The 20,624-nt window shown below is 42.0% G+C and overlaps 1 long non-coding RNA gene across 1 annotated transcript in view; it reads right to left on the bottom strand.

Moving 5' to 3' along the window:
* Positions 1-1,769: 1,769 nt before the first annotated feature.
* LOC129203014 (uncharacterized) overlaps positions 1,770-20,624 on the bottom strand; it is a 67,613-nt gene continuing 48,758 nt past the window's right edge. Inside the window, exon 3 of the long non-coding RNA XR_008575892.1 lies at positions 1,770-1,993. This is a non-coding gene — a long non-coding RNA (uncharacterized LOC129203014). The remainder of the gene's footprint in view (positions 1,994-20,624) is intronic.

The following is a 20,624-nucleotide window of genomic DNA, read 5'->3' on the forward strand; positions in this document are numbered from 1 at the left end:
CCTACCAAGTTAACTGAGCTTCTAGTGCTTATTGTAAGGACAGTACCCTTGTCTGAAGATCTCTATCAATAGCAATGCTCACCAAAAAAAAAAAAAAAGAGGAGAACATAAGAGCATAAGCACAGCAGACATACTGTGCTTTGTGTGAGAATATCTGATGTTTAAAACAAAACAAAATCCAAACCCTAAAATGAACTTGAAACTCTAAACGGTTGGTGAGGCCCTTTTTTTTTCCCTTGAACCTAGTTTTCTTATAGTACACATTCATGCCAACAAATAGCAGATGGTGATGGCAGATATGTACTAAAACAGCTAAAATTGTATTCCTTGCAGGAGTATCTATCATGCTGATAGGGCTGAACAGTCTGTGCTGGCAGCAACGTCTGGTCCATGCTCGGAAGAAAAGATCAAAACCTTTCTCAAGATCTCTTTGGATGGTATTTCGAGTGGCTCGCTTTACAAAGGTAGATTTGCTCTTGTGGTTCCTGGGAGCCACTCAAGATGGAAATGTTGCTGTGTTAGCCATGTGTCTGTCCTGAGAGGGTGGCTCAAAGCAAGCCAGCATCAGGGATGGAAAGGAGGGACCTTTGGTATGTGGTGTTCCCCTGCTCTAGCAGGTGTCCTTCCTTGCATGTGGAGTTAAAAGCAGCTTGCAGCTCTTAGCTGGGGTCAACAGATGAGCCAGGCAGACCCAACATTTCTACTTGGGCTTACTGTAGTGTAACTTTTTCTCCTTTCCAGGAAGATTTCCTAAAAGATTTCTGAGTCTCCAGGTCTTTGGATTCTGTCTGGCTCACTGCTGTCAGCTGTGACAATGCAGCACAGAAATTTGTTCATCAGGAACTGGGATAAGACTAATTTGGAAAGGGCACTAAGGCCGTCATGGATAAGAAAGAGAATTAAGGGAAGCTTACATATACAAGGAGCTCATCAAGGATCACAGTTGTCCTGGCCTCCAGGAGATCACTCCATCTGTGCTAGCATATTAAAGAGGGTCCTTTGATGGGTTAGAATTTTTTCAGACACTAATATTTTTCATCACAGTCCCCCAAACCTTCAAGTGGCATCCTTTGATCTTTAATTAAGGAAATTCATAGGCTATGAACACAGACCTTACACTTTCCAGTCATTTTCCTTCTCCAAACTCTTTGGCATAGGGTAGGATTATCTTAGAAGAAGTGTAGGTGGCCTGAAAGTCACCAGTGCTGAGCTCTGAACAGATCTGTCATGATTTGTGGCATGATCTCAGGCCAGGTACTGAGGGCCTGGTATTGGGGCATGCTGGACACCCACATCTCCCACTGACTCCAGAGGAAGCATTTTCTGTTCAGTACATTGGAACCAAAGAACCTCAACTGTCTTGACTCTTTGATGTCTGTAACAAAAATATGTGATTTCTCATACCTACCTCCATGGGCTATTGCACTACTTTGCTGATATTCATATGGCACTGTCAGATGTACGCACTGTGAAAGAAACTACAGGAACTCTGCTATGTTTCTCACAGTGATGGTGTAGCACAATGCCTAGGCTTTGAGGAGTTGCCCAGATTTTTCTCTACAATCCTCCAGACACCTCAGCAAGCGGATCTCTTGTATTTGACAGAGATGGCTTTCTCCAGGCATTCTGGCTGGTAATCCTACATGGTCTTTTTGTAGTGATACTAATTTTCCCCTATTCACATTGCCTACTTATGATCTGATTTGAACTTACCTCTTGCTTATAGGTTCAGCCTCTTATTCAGTCGCTTTGCACTCTCTTATCTGATTGCTGAAGTGGAAAACTGGGCTTCGCTCTTAGGCAGAAGTAAAGCCACAACAGCAGCACCAAAACCTGGCATGCATGTCCAAGCTTTGAAAAATGTGCATGTGTTGGGCTCTAATAGAAGAGAAAGCAGACCCTGTGCCTGCAGGGAGCTCAGCCAGATCCAGCATTTTTCATAGATGCCCCATGTCTTCATCAGTATGCAGATCCATCTGCGCTGCTGAGATATCTGCATGGTACAGACAGGGAGTGGGGGAATACATTTATAAATAGGATCACTTCATCTTTCCCTTTCCTCCTGTCCCCACTCTCCCATAATCCCCACTGACAGAGACACTTCACTGCTGAGAGCTGCCAGTTCCACCCTACCTTCATACCTGCTGTAATGTCACCAAACACTTTCTTCTTTGCATTGTAAATAAAGTAAAGAAGCAGAGGGTGAGAGGCAGGGATAGGGAAGGAGGGATAGACTCCAGTGGCTGTTAGTACTCTCAAAATACCTTTTTCCATTTGATTAACAATGATGGGTACTAGAAATGATGAGAGTCTGACATTACAGTGCCTGCATGCTATTTCTAATAGTTATCTTTTTAAATCCAACCGGTAAATAATAGCATCTTCTTAGAAAGAGTGCACACTATAAACCTACCCTCTGTAGCACAGCAGCCTGCACCAAAATATCTCAGAACACTGGGTAAAACTAACTCTTCCTGCTCAATGTGCTAGAAGGTTGCTAAGTGTTGTACGGTCACAGAGAAATTAAACATTGCTCCTACTCATGCTTACTCACATGAGAAGCTGTTGAAGCTGTAGTCACACTGAATGCAGCAATCATGTTAGTACAGCACAGTAACAGTTGCTCATAAGAAAAACACAGCAAAAAAACTACACGAGACACAGCTTTTTTCACGATTGGGTTGAATTTTTTCTCCTGGCGTCTCACTGTGATTTTCTGGCAAAGTCAGTAGCAGAGTTCCAGAATCCCAATTTTCTTTTCCTGTGCCCCAACAGATGAAAAACCTCTAGTGAAATTTTCCTGTGCACACAGTCTTGGCTCTATTGTGGTTTTGCTGCATGGCCTTTGTGTGTGTTTTCTTCCTTCCCCAAGTTCACACTGCCAGTTGGTAAGCTGATTTATCCTCATTTGTATGACGGCAGATATAGAAACTGAGCTTTGCCTTCCATCAGCAGAGAAACCACCCCAAAATTCCTGGAGAGACCAACATCATTCAAAAAGATTAAAAAATCACATTTTCTATCTTTAAAATTTTCTTTTCTTATTAAGCAAGTAATGGAGGAAGTTCTGGAAGTGCTATCATCTGGCACTCAGGATGCAAATGTTCAGACAAAGCAGTAATGTATTGAGTAAAAGATGAACAAAAGATGAAAAAGATTCTGAACAAATTTACCCTCTAGACAAATGACTGACAGATTCGTCAGAAGCCAAAAGGTCACACCAAAAACTTAGGGCAGTTCTGCTATTTCCCCTGGAAAATAGATGCCCTTGTAATTGTCAAGCAATGTCTCTTGAAATAGGTGATTCAAAGAAGTGTGTATACATCAACTATCACAGCCATGAAAGCAAGGTGTTACATGGGCACAAGTGTGGAGCAACTCCATGGATTGGTAGAACAATGCTGAGCAAGGCAACAATAACAGTTCACTGGTGGATCTGTCCCTGGTTTGTGCTAGAATTCAATGGGGAAACCTGCTTCTAAAAGGCTTTGAGAACAGCTTTGTGTAAAATGAGAGTTCCTCCATTGGCAGATAAGTCCGTCTTCCAGGATCTCCACAAATTTCTGGCTGAACAGATCAGCAGACCTGGTTTTCCAACCACAGCCTCCCTAACTGTGCATGAAGAAACTGTTACTCCTTGCTGTTCACACTCCCAAACAGCTGCTAACCTCACCAAGGAGTCTGGGACAGCAAGATGAGTTTGCATTAGACAGGGAGAAACTCCATTCCCAAAGTGATTCCCTCAACACAGAGGGATACAGATTATCCCTCACAGACAATCTGACTCAAATATATTATTACAGGCCAGCATTTCCCAACTGGCAAGGCACATCTCCTAACTGAGACAAAGCTCAATAGATAGGAAGCCCTAAGGGGTCAGCACAGTCTTTGGCAAGCTCCCATGGCTTTGCAACACATCCCAGGATCTAGAGTGCCCAAAACAGTTCTGAATGGAGTTATCCAGGGAATAATTTCTTCCAGCCCAGGAAAGAAAGAGACAGCAGGGACAGGAGATGTAATAAGGGAGAAGCAAAGACACACATGAAGGTACAGTAAGGTGAGAGGCAGAATAAATCTGGGGGAAGAGGATGGGATAGGAAAGATGGAAAAGGAGTGGGCAGCAATCACAAGAACAAGAGATAATGGCAAAGATGAAATTCTGGAGGTCTCAGAGGAGAATCAGACAAGAGTGAACAGAGGCAACCCACCGATTTGTTGTAGTATAGTTCATGAGCTCTCCTTGAGCCCTCCTACACTCCTGCATCTCCGCACAGCTTCTCACATGTCATCCCTGTTTATTATCCTTTCCTTTACCTTGGCTGATGTAAGTCATCTCAGCAGCCCAGCTGACCAGGAGCTAACTGAGAAGATATCTACAATACAGCGTATCTAGCCAGTCTATCAGGTAGGGTGCTGCTTTCTGTGTAGACACAGGTTAAATCCTGGGTATGACCACAGTATATGTGTTGAACATCCCTACAGTGTGTGCCCAGCATGACTAATGCTTCCTAGAGGTGCTAGCTTTCACTCCATATGTGTTTGCAGGGCACACACTGTGTTTGCACAGATTTCCATCCAGGAAAACCCAAGAATAAGTATGGCAGCCTTCTCTCTGCTTGGGCACTCTCACTACAAGCCTGCCACTTCCAGGATGCAACAGATGGGCTGACTGCACATACACTACACAACCTGTGTACGCTCATTTATCTCTGAGAAACCCTGATGGGAAAAATGGCAGCCCTATGTGAAAACTAATTTCAGGCACACAAAGAGCTATTGCACTATTTGCTAATGCTTTGCATTAAAAAGTGCTTGTCGACATATGAAGTAATAGAAAATCAAGGCTTCAAGTCTTCAGGTATTCAAACTGGGACCTCTGCAGTGCACGACTATGAGAGTTTTCACAATTGACACTTGGCTGTGGAACAGCAACTTATTCCACCAGCATGACTGCTACGCCAGTGGTTCTTCCCATGCACCTTCTCAAGCATCAAACTTCTGCATAAGCATACCCTGAGACAGGGGCAGCCTCCTAGACACTGAGGTGTCTCACCGCTATCCCTGCGAAGCAGAGCAGCAATGATAGGAAGATGCAGTTGATAGCAGGCCCCCAGGTCTAAGCAGAACTTTAGGACTTCCTGAAACATCGCTTTAAGTCTACCAGTACATTTTCTGGTTGGTAGCCAGATCTCACAACTTTGTAGTTGTCACTGTAAGATAGACCCTACAGATCAATCACCTTGCTTGGCAATGTCATGTCAGATTGAGATGACAGTAGATTTCATCAGAGCCTGGCGTGGGTGTTTTTATCAGTTACTTCACATATGGAAAATCTCATCTATTTTTGCCAAATTTCATGTGGAAGAACTGGGAAGGGATGAGGAGGAGTAGAAGGGGAGAGGTGCGACAGCAGTGTCAGTCTGTCCCATTTCTGACATTTGAAAAAAAGGGATTTTCGTTCTCATTCTGTGCTTAGTTCTGACCAAAAGGGGGAAAAAAGATTAAAAAAAGATTACAGTGTATTAAAAAAGAATGACTGAACAAAGCAGTTTAGTTCTCAAAAATTATTTCATTTCTTCCTGAACTTTTCATTAATGGAGATCGTCAATACTTTTGTTGGGTTTCATTCTGACTTGGAACAAGACTAAACTTCAAAACCATATTCCTTCCTGGAATAGAGTTCTCATGATCCCCTCCTGCAGTGCCAAACCAGCGTGGGTTTGGGAGGATGGCACTGCCAAGAGCACAGTTGCTGACTCCACATTTATGTCTTGGTCTCACCTTCTGAGTCAGAATGCTAATTTTAGTACTTGTATGACCCCTAAATATTTCGTGGTCTAAACTAATGGCACGTACATACAGATGTGACATTTCTATTATGCCAAAATCAGGTAAGACAGAGGGTGTCAGAAGTATGGATAACTATAAAGCACCATTCCTGCTGCTAACTCTTCCCATTGCCGCCTTGGCAAGCCTGGGGTAAGCAAGGAAAGAAACCAGGGGCACATTGAGCTACAGGAAAGTGAATAAGGCAGAATTTAAGGCACAAGTAATGGGAGAAGCAAGCAGGGAACCAAGAGGAATAACCTTGACTGATGAACAACAGGATGTGTGATGTCCTTTCATGTGGAACAAAAGGCAAACATGAGACTTTACCCGTGTTCTTTCTGCCTGAAAAACACTGCTGATTACACACAGCAGAGGTGAAGTTAGAAGTCAAACACAAGCCCTCAGTCTTGTCGTTTACAATCACAATCAGACAACAGACAGAAGAGGATAAAAAATGCAAAATATCACAGTTGATATGTAGAGCCTTGCTAGAGGGATCCGAAATACAAAGAAGGGACTCTAGGCACTTAGCAGTTTTCATATCCTCTTGGGTGTTTGGGAAGGAATCGCCAGAGGGAGAAACTATAAATCTGTGAATTACTGAGTATGTGTGTTGACCTAGAGTTCCCCCAGTACTCCCCCCACTCCTTTTTTTTTTTTTTTTTTTTGAGGCGGGGCGTATTTTAAAGTCAAACCCTGAGTAAAAACAGATATAAGCAAATCAACATATTCCAGCTGAGAACTGGCTGGGAGAGACTTTCCAGAAAAGCGATGGGCTACAACACTGCGAGTCTTTCAGAGCCCTTCTCGACCGATCAGCAGCAGTCAGCTGTCCACAGTGACGCTCACAACACAATTCTGCACTAACTAGAACAACCAATAGGTCAAACTGGGAGTAGAAGGCGTCATGACTCAGTTTTTCACTTCCCTGCTTACAGCACTGGACTGTGAAATAGGTACCTTTAAACTTAGTTTCCAGCTGGTGTCATTACTATCTTGGTTAGTCTGGACAGTTCTCTATTTCTCTGGTTTTGCTCAGAAACATTGAGTATCTGCTCCACAGAAGAATCTAAGTTCAAGGGGTTTGGGGGTGGGGAAAAGGAAAGCATTTCTGATAATTTTTGATTTCTGAATGGAAAGCTAAAAATAATGCCCAACTAACTGTAATCAGACCACAAATATAAATCACACATGATTCGTGGTACCAGCATCCAGTGGGAGTTTCTCAGGAGGGATTGCTTCCCCAGGGCCCTGGTTTCAATGTGACACTGATGTGTTTGGCTCCTCTCCCATTTCTGTAGAGCATGAGTAAGACTCCAGCCCCAAGACTATAAATTTGCCTGGGATATCAACATCTGCAATCAAACTGAATTGTTTAAAATGGTTCCCTTCGTCCCCATAGGAGTTTATTTATTCTGATCTGTGGTAGGTAAGATACCATTCCCTGTTTTGGCTAATATATGAAAATAATAATAAAGCTTTCACTTTCATTTCTCTTTCCCCTTAAATCTGCTATGTGCTTTGAGCTGTTATAGACTTGAGAAATCTCTGCTAATACAGGCCCAGGAATATCTTTGTATCTGTACAGTTATCCAGAGATTTCTTTCCCTCCACATTTCACTATGTGTCTAGGGTATTGTTCTACTTTCTCAGTTACCAATGACTTATTTAAATTGTCCCAATTTTCAACTCCCTTCTGGTAGCCTCCCCCACTGATCCCAGAGGAATTACCCGAGACACTTCACCTCCTTTCTTTCTCTCATTCTGTCTCCCGACTCAATATCTAATAATTTATGTAAATTAATTCATCAATATCAAAATAATGTTGGTGGGAGAAGGAGGGTCTGACTGATTATGAGAAATATGTGAACAGCTCTGGGAAAACACTGTTTTCCTTTAAATCTCTATATCCTGCAGTGCACCTCCTTAAAACTGCCTTAAGAATCTGTTCACATTAGCCATTGATACTTAAGCAATCTTAAGATAATAATTATCAGGTGAACTACATTTTCCAGGCAGTAACCATAAGTCACTGCTTGTAGTTCAAGCATAGCAGACCATTTTTAATCCTAAAACCTAAAATTATCTTCACTCATAAGAGCTGCTCCTTTAAATGGACACATTCCTTAAAATGACATCTTCCACAAGCTTTTTACATGTGTTATGTAGTAGTATGAAAACATAGATCATTTACTAATGAATCTCTGTCATTTGCCAACTTTGAAGCCATGTAATTGCCAGAAAAGGGTTTTACTGAGGGACCTGGGAGGCCACAACCCCTTTCGCCCACTGGCATCACTGCTATGACTGAGAATTTGTTCATTCAATTACACAAAGGTTGATCTACTTCACTGTCTCCTATGGTAGTTTTACGTCGTTCTGTATTCAATTTGTATGCTGCAGACATATCGGACTTGATGAATGCAGGCAAGAATTTTATTTCATTATCTTAAAACCTTCAAATTACACATGCACAACAAATATTGACAGGGAGGCGAAATGAAGACTTTGCTGTATCTCACAGCAAGAGTTACAAATGGCAGAAAGGAGTGTGTAGGGGAGGTGTGACAAGCACAGTAGAAAGCCTTTGTCTTTTGCTGGTGCACTAAGTGGGGACTGATACCTGCTAAATCCCTTAAGAATCATGCCCCACATATAAGCCATGCTTTCCTTAGATCCGTCTCCTAGATCCTCTAGGGGATGGGGAGATCTTTTATGTTTCTGTACTCATTAGCAGTACTAAGGGACCAGTAAGTAATTGCATACATTCACTTGCTCATAATTTGGTATTGTTTTCCTTTAATTGGTACTGGAAAATAAAAATAGGATCATAAGATAATTCAGCCTAGAAAAGACCTCAGGAGCTCTGTAACCCAACTTCCTACTCAAAGCAGGGTCAGTTATGGGATCAGAGGAGGTTGCTTGGGGATTTATTGAGTCAAGCCTTAAAAACCTCCAAGGATGGAGAATGCACAACCTCTTTGGAAAACCTCTGCTTCAAAAAACTCACCCAGCATCTGGCTTAGCTGAAGAAATTCAATTTTTTTGCAGCCCCCAGAAGCTACAAATACACTATATATTTATCAAGGAACATTTTCTAGTTGAGGACTTTAAGCGAGTTGCAGTCTACAAACAGTCATTGTCTTCCAATGTTTGGTTTCCAAAAGCTGTGCTATTACAAACCCTAGACAACCCACACTCCCTGATGTGTGCAAGGTCTTGTCTCAGAGGTCCTACCATAATGCTGCAGCCACACTTGGATCAGTTTTACTGCATATTTCAGTCAAGAAAACCGATGCGTATAGAAGTTTGTGACTTGCACGTAGGCTGTGTAAAGTCACAGAAAAAAGATGCCAGTTTCCATTCACTGCCCTCAGTGCCATTCTCTACATTTTCTCTCTGGCTGCCTAAGCAGACTTCAGTCCTAGTGTGCTCCTAACAGAGTGGACATACACCATACGGGACCCACAGTTAACTCCTTAGCTACCTCTTGCTTTTATTGCCTCATCTTTTCTACTGTAGCTATTGAAATTTACAGTTAATTTATAGATCTTGTTCCTGAATCCTACCTGTTTTGATCCTGTTCCCTACAAGACCATCATTCCCCGCTCTTCAAAGCTTTTCTTCAGTGCGTTGTAGGCTGGTGTGAATCAGACCAACACCAAGAAGCTGCCAGGGGCAGCATCAGGGTTTGCATATTTATGTGCAGTTCTGAAATCTGGCAATTAAGATGCCAATAGACAAAGTCCTGCCTCTGGCAACCCCCTCTGCCCTTCACAGCAAGACATCTGAGCAGCTCATCCATTAGGCTTCCTCATCACTGTAGCCATCAGCATTACATTTTATGGAAACTCATCGCCAACTTTACTTTCCTTAAAATTCTGCCCTGTAGTCCTGGAGCTGTTTAAAAAGTAGTTTAAGTATTGGTGAGATGGATGAGGGTAAAGTAGGGCAGAGGGGGGAAGGAGGAAGGGGACAGCAAACTGGCAGTGATAACCTCATCAGCTTTTCAAGATAAGTCATCTCCACTCATCACTCAGAGTCCCTAATCACAGAGGACCAGCAAAGTAACTGCAGAATTTATCCATCAGAAATAACCCTTCCTTTGCAGCTGTCACAGGACTACTACCCATATCCATGTAACACAGGTCTGTGTTAAGGGGACATTTCTTGTCTGTGAGGAATTTCGATAACAAAATTTATTTCAAACGGATGCAAAATGAAGTAGATCACTTTTTTTTTTTTTTCCCTCACTGAAAGCAAATTTCTCTCTTCCCCTAAAAATAGATTGGTTTGGGGTGATCCAAAAGCTCCTTTTCAGCTAGAAAATAAAAATGGTTTTATATCAACATCTTTATTATGTGTCATAAATTATTTTAATTCACTTTTTTTTTTCAAAAATCTTTCCTTTTGGAAATTTTGGTTCCAAAAAAGAGAGGAAATTGTTCCCTGATATCATTGGCATTTTATGAGTTTTCTCCAAAACTAAATTCTCATTAACTCATCTAATTTCTATAAATATTTTATCTTAATGGAATCATATATTTCAAAGGAACATGATTCTACCCCATGTCTTCTGATTTTCACTGTACTAATTATAAAGATGTTTATTCTACGCTATTATAAAAAGAACTTTGTGAGGTTTTGCTGTCACATTTTCACGGACCACTTAATGGCAGAAGCAGGTAACTATGATGGAGAAGGTCTTACTGACCACATTTGCCACTCCAGCCTCCTTATTACATTATTTGCATAAGAAAGGGGATATGAGCTGCTTTGATTTTGTAACAGGTATCCAAACCTTGCCTGAAGTAGAAACTCTTAATTTGTGGGAAATCTTAGAGCCTTATTTCCCATACAGAGACATGCACAGCTCTGGCCACGTAGCTATCGCCAGCGCCGACGGGGGCTCTGTGAATCACATAGGCCCCCACAGTGAGCTGAGAACGAATTTCCCCCAAGCTGCCTCTTTGAAGTGCTGCTTGAGTACAGCCTTCACAGGCCACAAGCGAGCTGACATTTTGTGCAGCTCCTGTTTTGCAAGCAGGCTGAAAATAACAGCAAAGGAAGATCTTTGACCCTGACTGATATTGCATATGACTAGATATAGTTCTAAAAACGCACAGTTTTTACTGGCATGATTTAGGAGAAGGAGAGGGAAGCCAGAAATATTTAATTAAGAAAAGCATAGGTATTTCTTTAATACGTGATTTGCCACATGAAACTGCATGTGAAAGCATGTTGTTTGTTTGGCTGAGTTCTAGTCCTGAATCTGTTTGCTAAAACATTTGCTGTTAAAGCACTATTGGATTATCTTCCCTATTTAAAGAAAAGTTAAAATCTACTTGCTTTATCTCACGGTAATTAGTTTGAGGGCTGTGAGGTTGAACTCAGTATGTTCGTCTCATAAAACTAGTGTCCTCTTCCAAATTTTCTCTTCTGTACGTTGAAGCTGTTACTGTTCCTAGCCAAAAATTACTTCCTCTCCACCCCCATTTCAGCACTGTTATATCCTCTTCAACCAAAACTAGCTAAAGCAACTCTAATCACCTATTTTTACTGTTTGATTTAGGGAGTGTTCACAGGGCTTATTTTGCTGGCAGAGCTGAAGGGCTTGCAGAAAGGGAAAAGGAAAAGAGAGTTACAAATTCAGAGGGCAAAATAGCAGCCAAACATGAGACTATCATCAACTGGTGGAGGTGTTTGCAGACTGAGCATCTATGGCCTAAAATGACTGTTTTGTTTGGGGATATTTTTTTGTTGTTGTTGGGGTTTTGTTTTATACTGCAGGATTACTCTTAATTGTTAAGACAATTGAGAAAGAAACTTAAGAAAGAAAACTAAGTCCTATGGATTTTTCATTCTCTATTGGATTTCTGGAAGAAGCAGTTTGTGGTAAACAAGGAAGACAAACCTGGAACCTCTGCTGCATCCTCTCTCCTATTTGAGAAGATTTGTGATTCTACATATAAAGAGAAATCCAACAACTTGCCATGTAGTCCTGGTAAGTTATATAAGCTAAACTTTTCACAATTTAATGTCTAAAACTAATCCTTTAATCCATATTTAGGTTCCTGTAATGAACTCATCTTAAATGTTATCTGCAGGTGCTCAGACACACTGAAAATTTGATAACGTATATACTTATTCTTACTTAAAGCACCTGAATTTGAATTTTTTAGCCATAATGACTTTTCCTTGGTGTTAATGAAGACTTTCATACATTGAAGGGCTCTTCTGATGTTTGTACAGAAATTTTAAGTCATACTTCTCTGTGACTGCTGTATGCTTCAAGCACCAAAAGAAGTCCAAAGTAGCAGGAAGCAAATTCTAGCAATTTTTTTTCCTATTCCATGATAGGCAATTTTAGTCAGTCAATCTTTTTTTCTGCAATTTTTTGGAGGAGCCTCCCTGCTCCCATTAACTCAATATGGGGCTGAGTGATGTTTATGTTTAGCACAGAGAGAGTTCAGAGAGAGTTGCTCAAAGTCAGGGAGGGGGGGAACAAGCCCTGTTAATATACAGATTCTGGATTGAACAAAAAGGAAAACAAATTCATCCCAACTGTTAAGGCTAATGAATTTAACTCTTTGTTCTCTGCCCTGGGATTACAGCTACAGGGAAAACATATTCTTCGAAACTTAAGCTTTCCAACAAGCTCTGATTAGTTCAGAAGAAGAGGCAGTAGATTCCCATCTGTCTGAGCTGCTAATGGTCCGAATGCTCTGGCCTCCTTTCCACAGGTGCCTCCATCGCCCTCTTCCCAAAGTTATTAGATTGTCTTCTTCAAATAGAGGAGTAACTGTGGGCTTTCAACATTGCCCAGTAAGTGAAAGACAAAAGGGGAAACAGGACTGTAAAGCAGGAAACAAGAAGTAAAGGTGTGCTGATTTCTTTCATCAGATCTTTGCTCAAGGTTTCTTCCTTCCATTTCTATTACAGAGGCACCATCCTGACTAGCCCCATCAGGTAATGTAGGATGAATAATAATGGATTTGGTACTAATTTTCTGTGGAATACTGCACAGGATTTGTCAGGAGGGTGGATTTTGGGGTAGGAAGGGCCAGGTAAAATTTTGGAAGCTACACTCCCAAGTGGTGCCCATTATCTCTTTCCCCAGGGTCAAGCCATAGCACTAGCAGCTGAAGGACTGGCATGTCACAAGCTTTTGTCTCTGGAACAGGATTTCCCCAAGTGGCTGATAACAGGCTCAGTTTATTCCACAGAGTATGTATTAAGAGCCTGACCTGATACATTTATTACAAACAAAAGCCAAAGAATGTTAAATTTTGTCTCTAACAAAATGCTATTCTGGCTATTCAGATAAAACAGGTTTGGCTTGGGGTTTTTTAGATGCAGAGCTGCCTTTGCTGTAGGAAATCTCATGTATTAAGGAAAGATCAATACCACAGCTAATGGCCTAAGGTATCAAAAAACCTCACTGGAGGAAATGAGAATGTTGTCTGGAAACCAGATGATGATAATCCTCAGGATAAATGGATTTAGAGATTTCCGAAGCCGTTTTAGTAAACAGAGGGCAGACTTAGGCAGTTATTTCAACAAGTTCCTTTACAAAAGAGAAAGAGATTGTCGTGTTCCTGTTTGGTTTTAGTCTTGACATTGATGAGTCTCAGTGAATGTTTATTAACCTCTTAGATGCAGAACAGACCTTTTAATAAAGCACCATCTTCTTCTTTACAGAGAAATCTTACACTGGTCGTTCTGTCTTGCAAATGCTGTCCTTGCACATGCTGTTTGACAGAGGCTGGCAGAGAACCATCGATTTCCCTGGGATCTAGCAAAGGCAGATGGAAAACTTGTAAAGGACTCAAGGCAGAGGTCAGACAAGTACAACAAAGCAGAGATCACTTGATTCCTCTCTCAGTTTCGTGGCTGTGAACCAGAAGGCATCCGGAGAAGAGCAGTGTTCAGCATTGCTAGTATGACCATAAAAACAGCTCTACCACTGCCTAAGGCCAGAGGTCCATCTAGCCCACCTAGCCCTGTTCGTCTTCCGTCTTACCACCCTTGCAACCACCTCTTTTCCAAGCTGGTGATTGATACTCTAGGTCATCTCTTCTCCTATGAAAGCTATTTCATGACTTAGTTCATAAATGTTGTATTTTCTAGTTGTACTCCTTCCTCTATGAGGATAAAAAACACATACAGCATCCAAGACCTGGGAGCTCATGATATTTTTGCAGCCATTTAGAAACATGCTCTGTGTCACTCCCTGTTCTTCCCCATATCTTTTTGCCTGCTGCAGAGCACTAAGCTTACGTGTTTCATTTTTTTCCTCTTTGGATAGCAGCATATGATCTACTTTGCAGGATCTTAATGGGTTACAGTGTGTCAGCTAAACTCCCATAACCATCCGTGTTCAGACGCAGACCAACAAAAAGGTGAAATACATGAGTCTAAACCACCATAAGTGTCAAAGCAGTTTACCTCGCAGTCAGAGCAGGGTCAGCTATGCCCATTCAGCTGACTTGCAGTAACTCACTGAGCCATTGCAACGCACATTTGAGGGGGTCTGTTTAAAACATGGAAGGTCTGGTTTTGCCTGGGGCAAGTATTGTGATGTTGATTTAGCCCCCACTGTGGTGAGCCTTTGACTCATTTCAGTTTCAGATATACAGAAATCCTCACCAGGATTCCAGCTCTGAACTGAACAACTTATGGTTCAACCTGCTCCATGCTATGACTCCGTCCTAGCCACCAACTTTCACCAGGTCTCCCTAGACAGGCACAGGGAGCAAGCTGCAGATGTGGGATTTATTTCTGGAAGCGCACCCTGCCCTGTGTCCATCATTCTTTCTTCTCCTATCATATGGCATAAACATTGACATCCAGGAAAAATTACAGTTAAGAAGCAGTCCACAGCTGGATCTTGGGTAGTGTCAGCAGGTACTTGGGAGAGGGCTGTATCATAGGACTGCAGAAAAAAGTCAGTTTGAAAGGGACCTCTGGAGGTTTGTAGTCCAGCCTCCTGCTCAAAGAAAGTCCAAGAAGAGCAGGTTACTCCAGGCCTTGTTCAGTCAAGTTTTGAATATCTTAAAGGATGGACATCCCACTGTACTTTTCGGACCCTATCTGACCACCCCCATAGTGATTTCGCCCCCACTCCCCTTACATTGGAACAGCATTTCCTGAGTTGCAAGTAGAATTTGTTTCCTTTTTCTTCTATTGCTGTGCATCTAAGAAGAGTCTGTCTGTGTCTTCTCTACAGAGCCTCCTGTTAAATAGTTAGCCTTCCCTTCCTCAGGCTGAACAAACCCACTTCTCAGCCTATCCTGCCATGTCCTGAGCCCCAGCTGCTGACCCACATGGTACCCCTCTGCTAGACTCACCCCAGTATGTCAATGCCTTTTTTGTGCCTGTGCCAGTGCCCATACTGGACTCCCAGTGCTGCCTCACAAGTGCCAAACAGAAGAGAATAACCCTTTCCCTTGAGCTACTGGCTACTTTCTTGCTGTCTGTGCCGCTGGCTTTTGCTGCAAGGACACATTGCAGCTTCACATTGAACTCTTCATCTACCACACCTGCAGTCACTTTCTGCATGTGCTATTCCATATGGATAGCTCTGGAAGGGGCAGTATCTTCCTGACACACACACTCCCCCTCATCCTGTAATTCCCTGAGTCTCAGGCAGGGAGCATCCAAGGAGGTGCCCAGTTGCTCTCTATCCATGTGTATCCAAAAAATGGCACACCAACTACTCACACATTGAGGATGTCCTGGATCCTCTGCATGCCACAGGCACTCTACGGTGTGCGCATACACCCACCCAGCCATGAAGCAGAGGAGAAGGCATTGATTTGCCCCCCTTCACTTCCAGAAGATGACACCTGGCCAACACAGCAGGAAATGGGCATCGATGAACCCGAGCATGTCTTTCAGAAAGACGCTCAGCCATGGGTGGGTGTCTACTAAAGACTGGAGAAAAGAATCCACCACTCAAAGGACCTTATACACTTCATATGAAGTCTGATACATAAAACTTCGATGGTTTTTGTTTCATGTCATCTTCAAAACACTTTGCATTTGTTTGTTTTTAAGAAAGCGATATATTTAAAAGGAAAAGCAGGCCTATTGGACAACAGCAGTTTTCTCTGATTATAGCTCCACAGAGGCACCCTAAGATTGACTAACTCAGTTGTATTAAAAGAAAAAAGTAAATCACTGGGAAGTTGGCTTCTCAGACCTTTCCATTTTATTAAATCTTTTCTGGCCTTTGTCACCACTTTCCAATGAATTTTCATTTTTTAGCATGACAGAATGCTAAGAAAAAATTCCCTGAAGCTTTCTTTGTCCATTCTAAATATTTATCACTCAAAAACATGTGTCATTTTTAAGGAATGTTTGCCAGTCTTGATTAAGGGGAGAGGGCAAATAATCTTGGAATGGTCCTTCTAAGTTTATCCTTACAATCTTTCTTTTTCTATTCATTTTGTTTGAAAGAGCTGAGCCTCAGTACAATTGATTTCCCAGCTCCCTCGAGTGGGTTCCAATGTTGCTGACAACAGAAAAATTGAATGATTTGTTGACTGTATCCATAGATGCAGCAATCCTCACTCCACGTAGAAGTTTCACAATATCTTGCAACTTAAAGCTGGTATTTTCTGCTCTGTGTTCATGCACTGGAAGGCTGAAAAGATCAGTATTTTTAAAAAAAAGAAACAGCCTGTCCCCCTAAAGGGCTGTATTTGTTGGAATGAGGGGATGCAGAGTTAGGAAAGAGCAGTTGGGGCAATATGTTGCAGAAACCTCTTAGCTCAAGCTAGACCCTTGTATTTACTTGCTGGACATGGTTCAGCACTGCCATTTTCCACATGTAGCGCATCCTGCTGCCCATGCTGTTACAGGGGCAGTAATAACCCATCCCTCTCTGTCCCATAGCAGCTCACTTTCATCAGCCACCTCTCCTCTCAAACAATTAACGTGATAATGTTAAACTCAGAGCAATTACACCTTGCCCTACTTAACTTCACATCTATTTTCTCAGTTTGAGAGTTGCAGAAAAGCCTTTGTGCCTGAAAGCTTGTCTGCTTTTTTCTAGGTGTCTCTGTTGGTCTAATAAATGGTATTACTTCTCTACACTAACTTTTCCTTTTGTACATCGTTAAAACTTTGTAGTTGTAAGAATACTATCACTACAATATGTTATTATGAGTATTGTATTTCTGACTGAGCTGCAAAGTCAAGGATCTTACAGTCATTAAAAATCCCCCAACACTTCTCACAAAAATAGGAATGTTAGTCCAGATTCCCTGGCCCAGTGAGCACAATCTTTACATGATGTTTCAGCTGAATTGTAGCTCCCTTTACTTTCTGTTGTAACTGTGGGCTGTTAAACAGCTGCCATGATTCCCCCCGCTCCCCCAAGAGATCAAGCTGCAAATGAATTATAGATATAATACGAGCAGTCTTACACATGCATTACCCAAAGCCTCTTACATGGGTCAGAATCATACAGTTATTGTCCTGTCAGATCTTTGGAATAAAAATCTATGGACTTTGTGAGACGATCTCAGTGTATTGATTGCTATAAAGGAGGCTGAGAATCTTTGACTTGAGATAAAAAGATATCAGACGTCTGTGATTAACGATCAGCAAAACTTGAGTGTTGCAGAGAGAGCTTTTAATTGATTCTACCAATGTGCCTCTGTGTGTGTGTATATTTATGCACCAGGTGTGCATATGCAAAGTGTAATGATGTATAGATTGTACATGTGTGCGTATCCATATATAATATCTGCGTGATGAATACGTAGCAGGGCTATAAGAGGCCACACACTGGGGGATCTGGTTGCTGGGTCTGGGGGCTGGCCCAGTACCAGCCCATGGTCCTCCCTGACCATCTTGGGCTGTGTCTCATCCCAGATCCCCTCACTGTGCCTGATCCTGACCCCCACCCACAGGCTGATGTCCCAGCCTGGACTTGGCCCGTTCTCATCCCCACGGAGGTGCTTGATGCTCAGAGCTGGGGCTTCCCCCGGCTGCTCCCCAAGCCTGCCCTGTTCCTGGCTGGGGGATGGTGGTGGGATGGGCCCTGGCTGTGAGGTCCTGCTCTGCTGCCCTGGTAGAGGCCCCGTGGCCCCCAGCCCCAAAAAGCAGCCAACTCACTCTGGACCCTGACACTAGGCCTGTCAGAAAAATAGTAGAAATAGGAAATTGGTAGGGAGGAGAGGAGAGGAGAGGAGAGGAGAGGAGAGGAGAGGAGAGGAGAGGAGAGGAGAGGAGAGGAGAGGAGAGGAGAGGAGAGGAGAGGAGAGGAGAGGAGAGGAGAGGAGAGGAGAGGAGAGGAGAGGAGAGGAGAGGAGAGGAGAGGAGAGGAGAGAAAAAAGGGGGAAAGAGAAAAGAGAAAAAAGAGAAAAAGAGAAGAGAATAGAAAAGAGAAAAGAGAAAAGAGAAAAGAGAAAAGAGAAAAGAGAAAATAGAAAAGAGAAGAGAATAGAAGAGAACAGAAGAGAAGAGAAGAGAAGAAAAGAAAAGAAAAGAAAAGAAAAAGGAAAAGGAAAAGGAAAAGAAAAGAAAAGAAAAGAAAAGAAAAGAAAAGAAAAGAAAAGAAAAGAAAAGAAAAGAAAAGAAAAGAAAAGAAAAGAAAAGAAAAGAAAAGAAAAGAAAAGAAAAGAAAAGAAAAGAAAAGAAAAGAAAAGAAAGGAAAAGAAAGGAAAAGAAAAGAAAAGAAAAGAAAAGAAAAGAAAAGAAAAGAAAAGAAAAGAAAAGAGAAAAGATTAAATTCTAAATTACCAGATGGAAGAAAAAAGAGAGTAAGAGAGGAGGTCAGAGAGAGACTAGAGGGAGAGGAAGAATGAGGGAACAGGGGAAGAGGGAAAGAAGGAGACAAAAAAGGAGAGAAGGAGAAAAAGAACAAACTACAGAAATGTGCAGTGTAAATGTGTTCTTACAATTACACTTAAGGGTAGACTCCTCCAAAAGAAGAAACAAGGAGATGACAGTTAGGACTGAAGCTTGGACTGTGTCCAGAGGCTGAATTGACTTTGTCAGTCCTGTCCTATTTTGACCTTTCCATTTTTCAAGGGTAATTAAACAGACCAGCTTCAGTTTGGATCTTGCTTCAACTAGTGATTCACCTCTGCTGACAAGGTAAAGAGTTACACAGGAGAGGTCCAAACTGGCTGCCCCAAAAGCCACATCCATATTGCTCTTATTTTATGTGAATATAATGTCACCAAGTAATTAGCAATAAAAATACTGTGCAAGAACTGTGTATGCCATTAGGATTGAGTAATTTGGTCTTTAACCCATCTAGGAGCTACTGCAAGATGCACTAAGTGACTGAAACCCGTATATCTCATTATAATAAATATTTTATAGATGACATCTTAGCCCAAATTACCTTCCATGACATTGTTTTTAAAGCCACTGACAGGTGACAGGGTGATTTCAGTGACTGGTAATTGGAAAGGAAATCTTCCATTGCCATGTTAAAATGAACCCATATCGATAACAACCAAGTGTTTTCATTCGATCCGTGTCAAACATCAATGGTGCAATGAATTGGTGACCCTGCTTCAATTTCTGTAGGTCAGAGGATGAAAGACCACTTCTTCCCCACTTTGGGTGCCTGTTCACTATTTTTCTTCCTCAGGCTGACACCTACTTGTGAGAAAACACTCACAGTGGACACCCTGCTATATTTGTTTTCTGGAGAGGCAGACGACTTTGCTATTTAAGGCTGTAAATCTGGCATTTTCATAAGTGCTGAAATTCACACCTTCGCATTTCTTGCTAGATCCCTGCTAAGGTGAGCAAAGGTAACCATGCTGCTGATATTTGCAGTAGTCCTTCATCTCACTCCTTTCGGGACTGTTTCCATGTACATAAGTACCCTTCATCTCTGACGTCTGAAGCCAGCTCCTTATCCATTCCTATGTGGCTGTGAGTGACAAAGCATCAAAGAAAGCTTCCTAACTGTGAAATTTATTAGACAGGAGAGCAGAGTCCTCTGGGGGAAGTGTTGGAACAAAACTCCATCAGAGGAGGTTTAGAGCTAAAGGGGATAAAACATTGTGGGGGGAGAGATAGTGTTAAATTACAGTCCTGCAGTGACAGGAATTGAGTGGGTACTTAAAACTACTTTTTCATCCCCCAAAATAGGGCAGGGAATGGGAAGAGCCTTCCCAACTCATCAAGTGGGGTCCTCTGCCATCATGCTATATTACTTTTTTTGTTAATTAATTAATTGTGTGGTCTATCTTTAAATCATTCAGGATTCTCTCCAGCCCCAACAAGGAGGGGGGTGTCTGAGTGATTAAAGCATCTGGGTCATTCATTCAAGAACCTCTGCAGACATGAGTAGAAGGCCATGCTTGATTCTCTTATAAATGGCTCGCAACTATTCAGAGAAGAGACTCAAAGGTAATCTGAAGTGATGCTAGCCAAGCCATTTCCATTTGTGCAAATTTAACACACCTAATGCAATTGATCTCCTAGGGTCCTAGGAAAAAGTGAAGCTGTTTTCGTCAAAAGTAATAGATCTATTTGTACTATTATAGCTCAGTTGAAGACAACCCATGACCAAAAGACTACCCCAGAGTCTCACTACCCCCATGGCTAAAAACTTTCTTCTACTTTTCAACTTAAATTTATACATTCTCAATATTCTTTTGTTCTCTGGACAAAATTCTTCTTTAGCTGAAACCACTGTTGCTCTTCGCTGATGTGTAGCCCAGTGCTCATTTATAGATCGCAGTCATGTTCTCTCATACTTAATTGTGTTAAAATTAACAAGCCAAGATGTCTCGGTGTAAGATAGGCACTTCCATTTC

This window comes from Grus americana, chromosome 2 (genome assembly GCF_028858705.1).
Source record: "Grus americana isolate bGruAme1 chromosome 2, bGruAme1.mat, whole genome shotgun sequence".
In the NCBI taxonomy this organism is placed as follows: Eukaryota; Metazoa; Chordata; class Aves; order Gruiformes; family Gruidae; genus Grus; species Grus americana.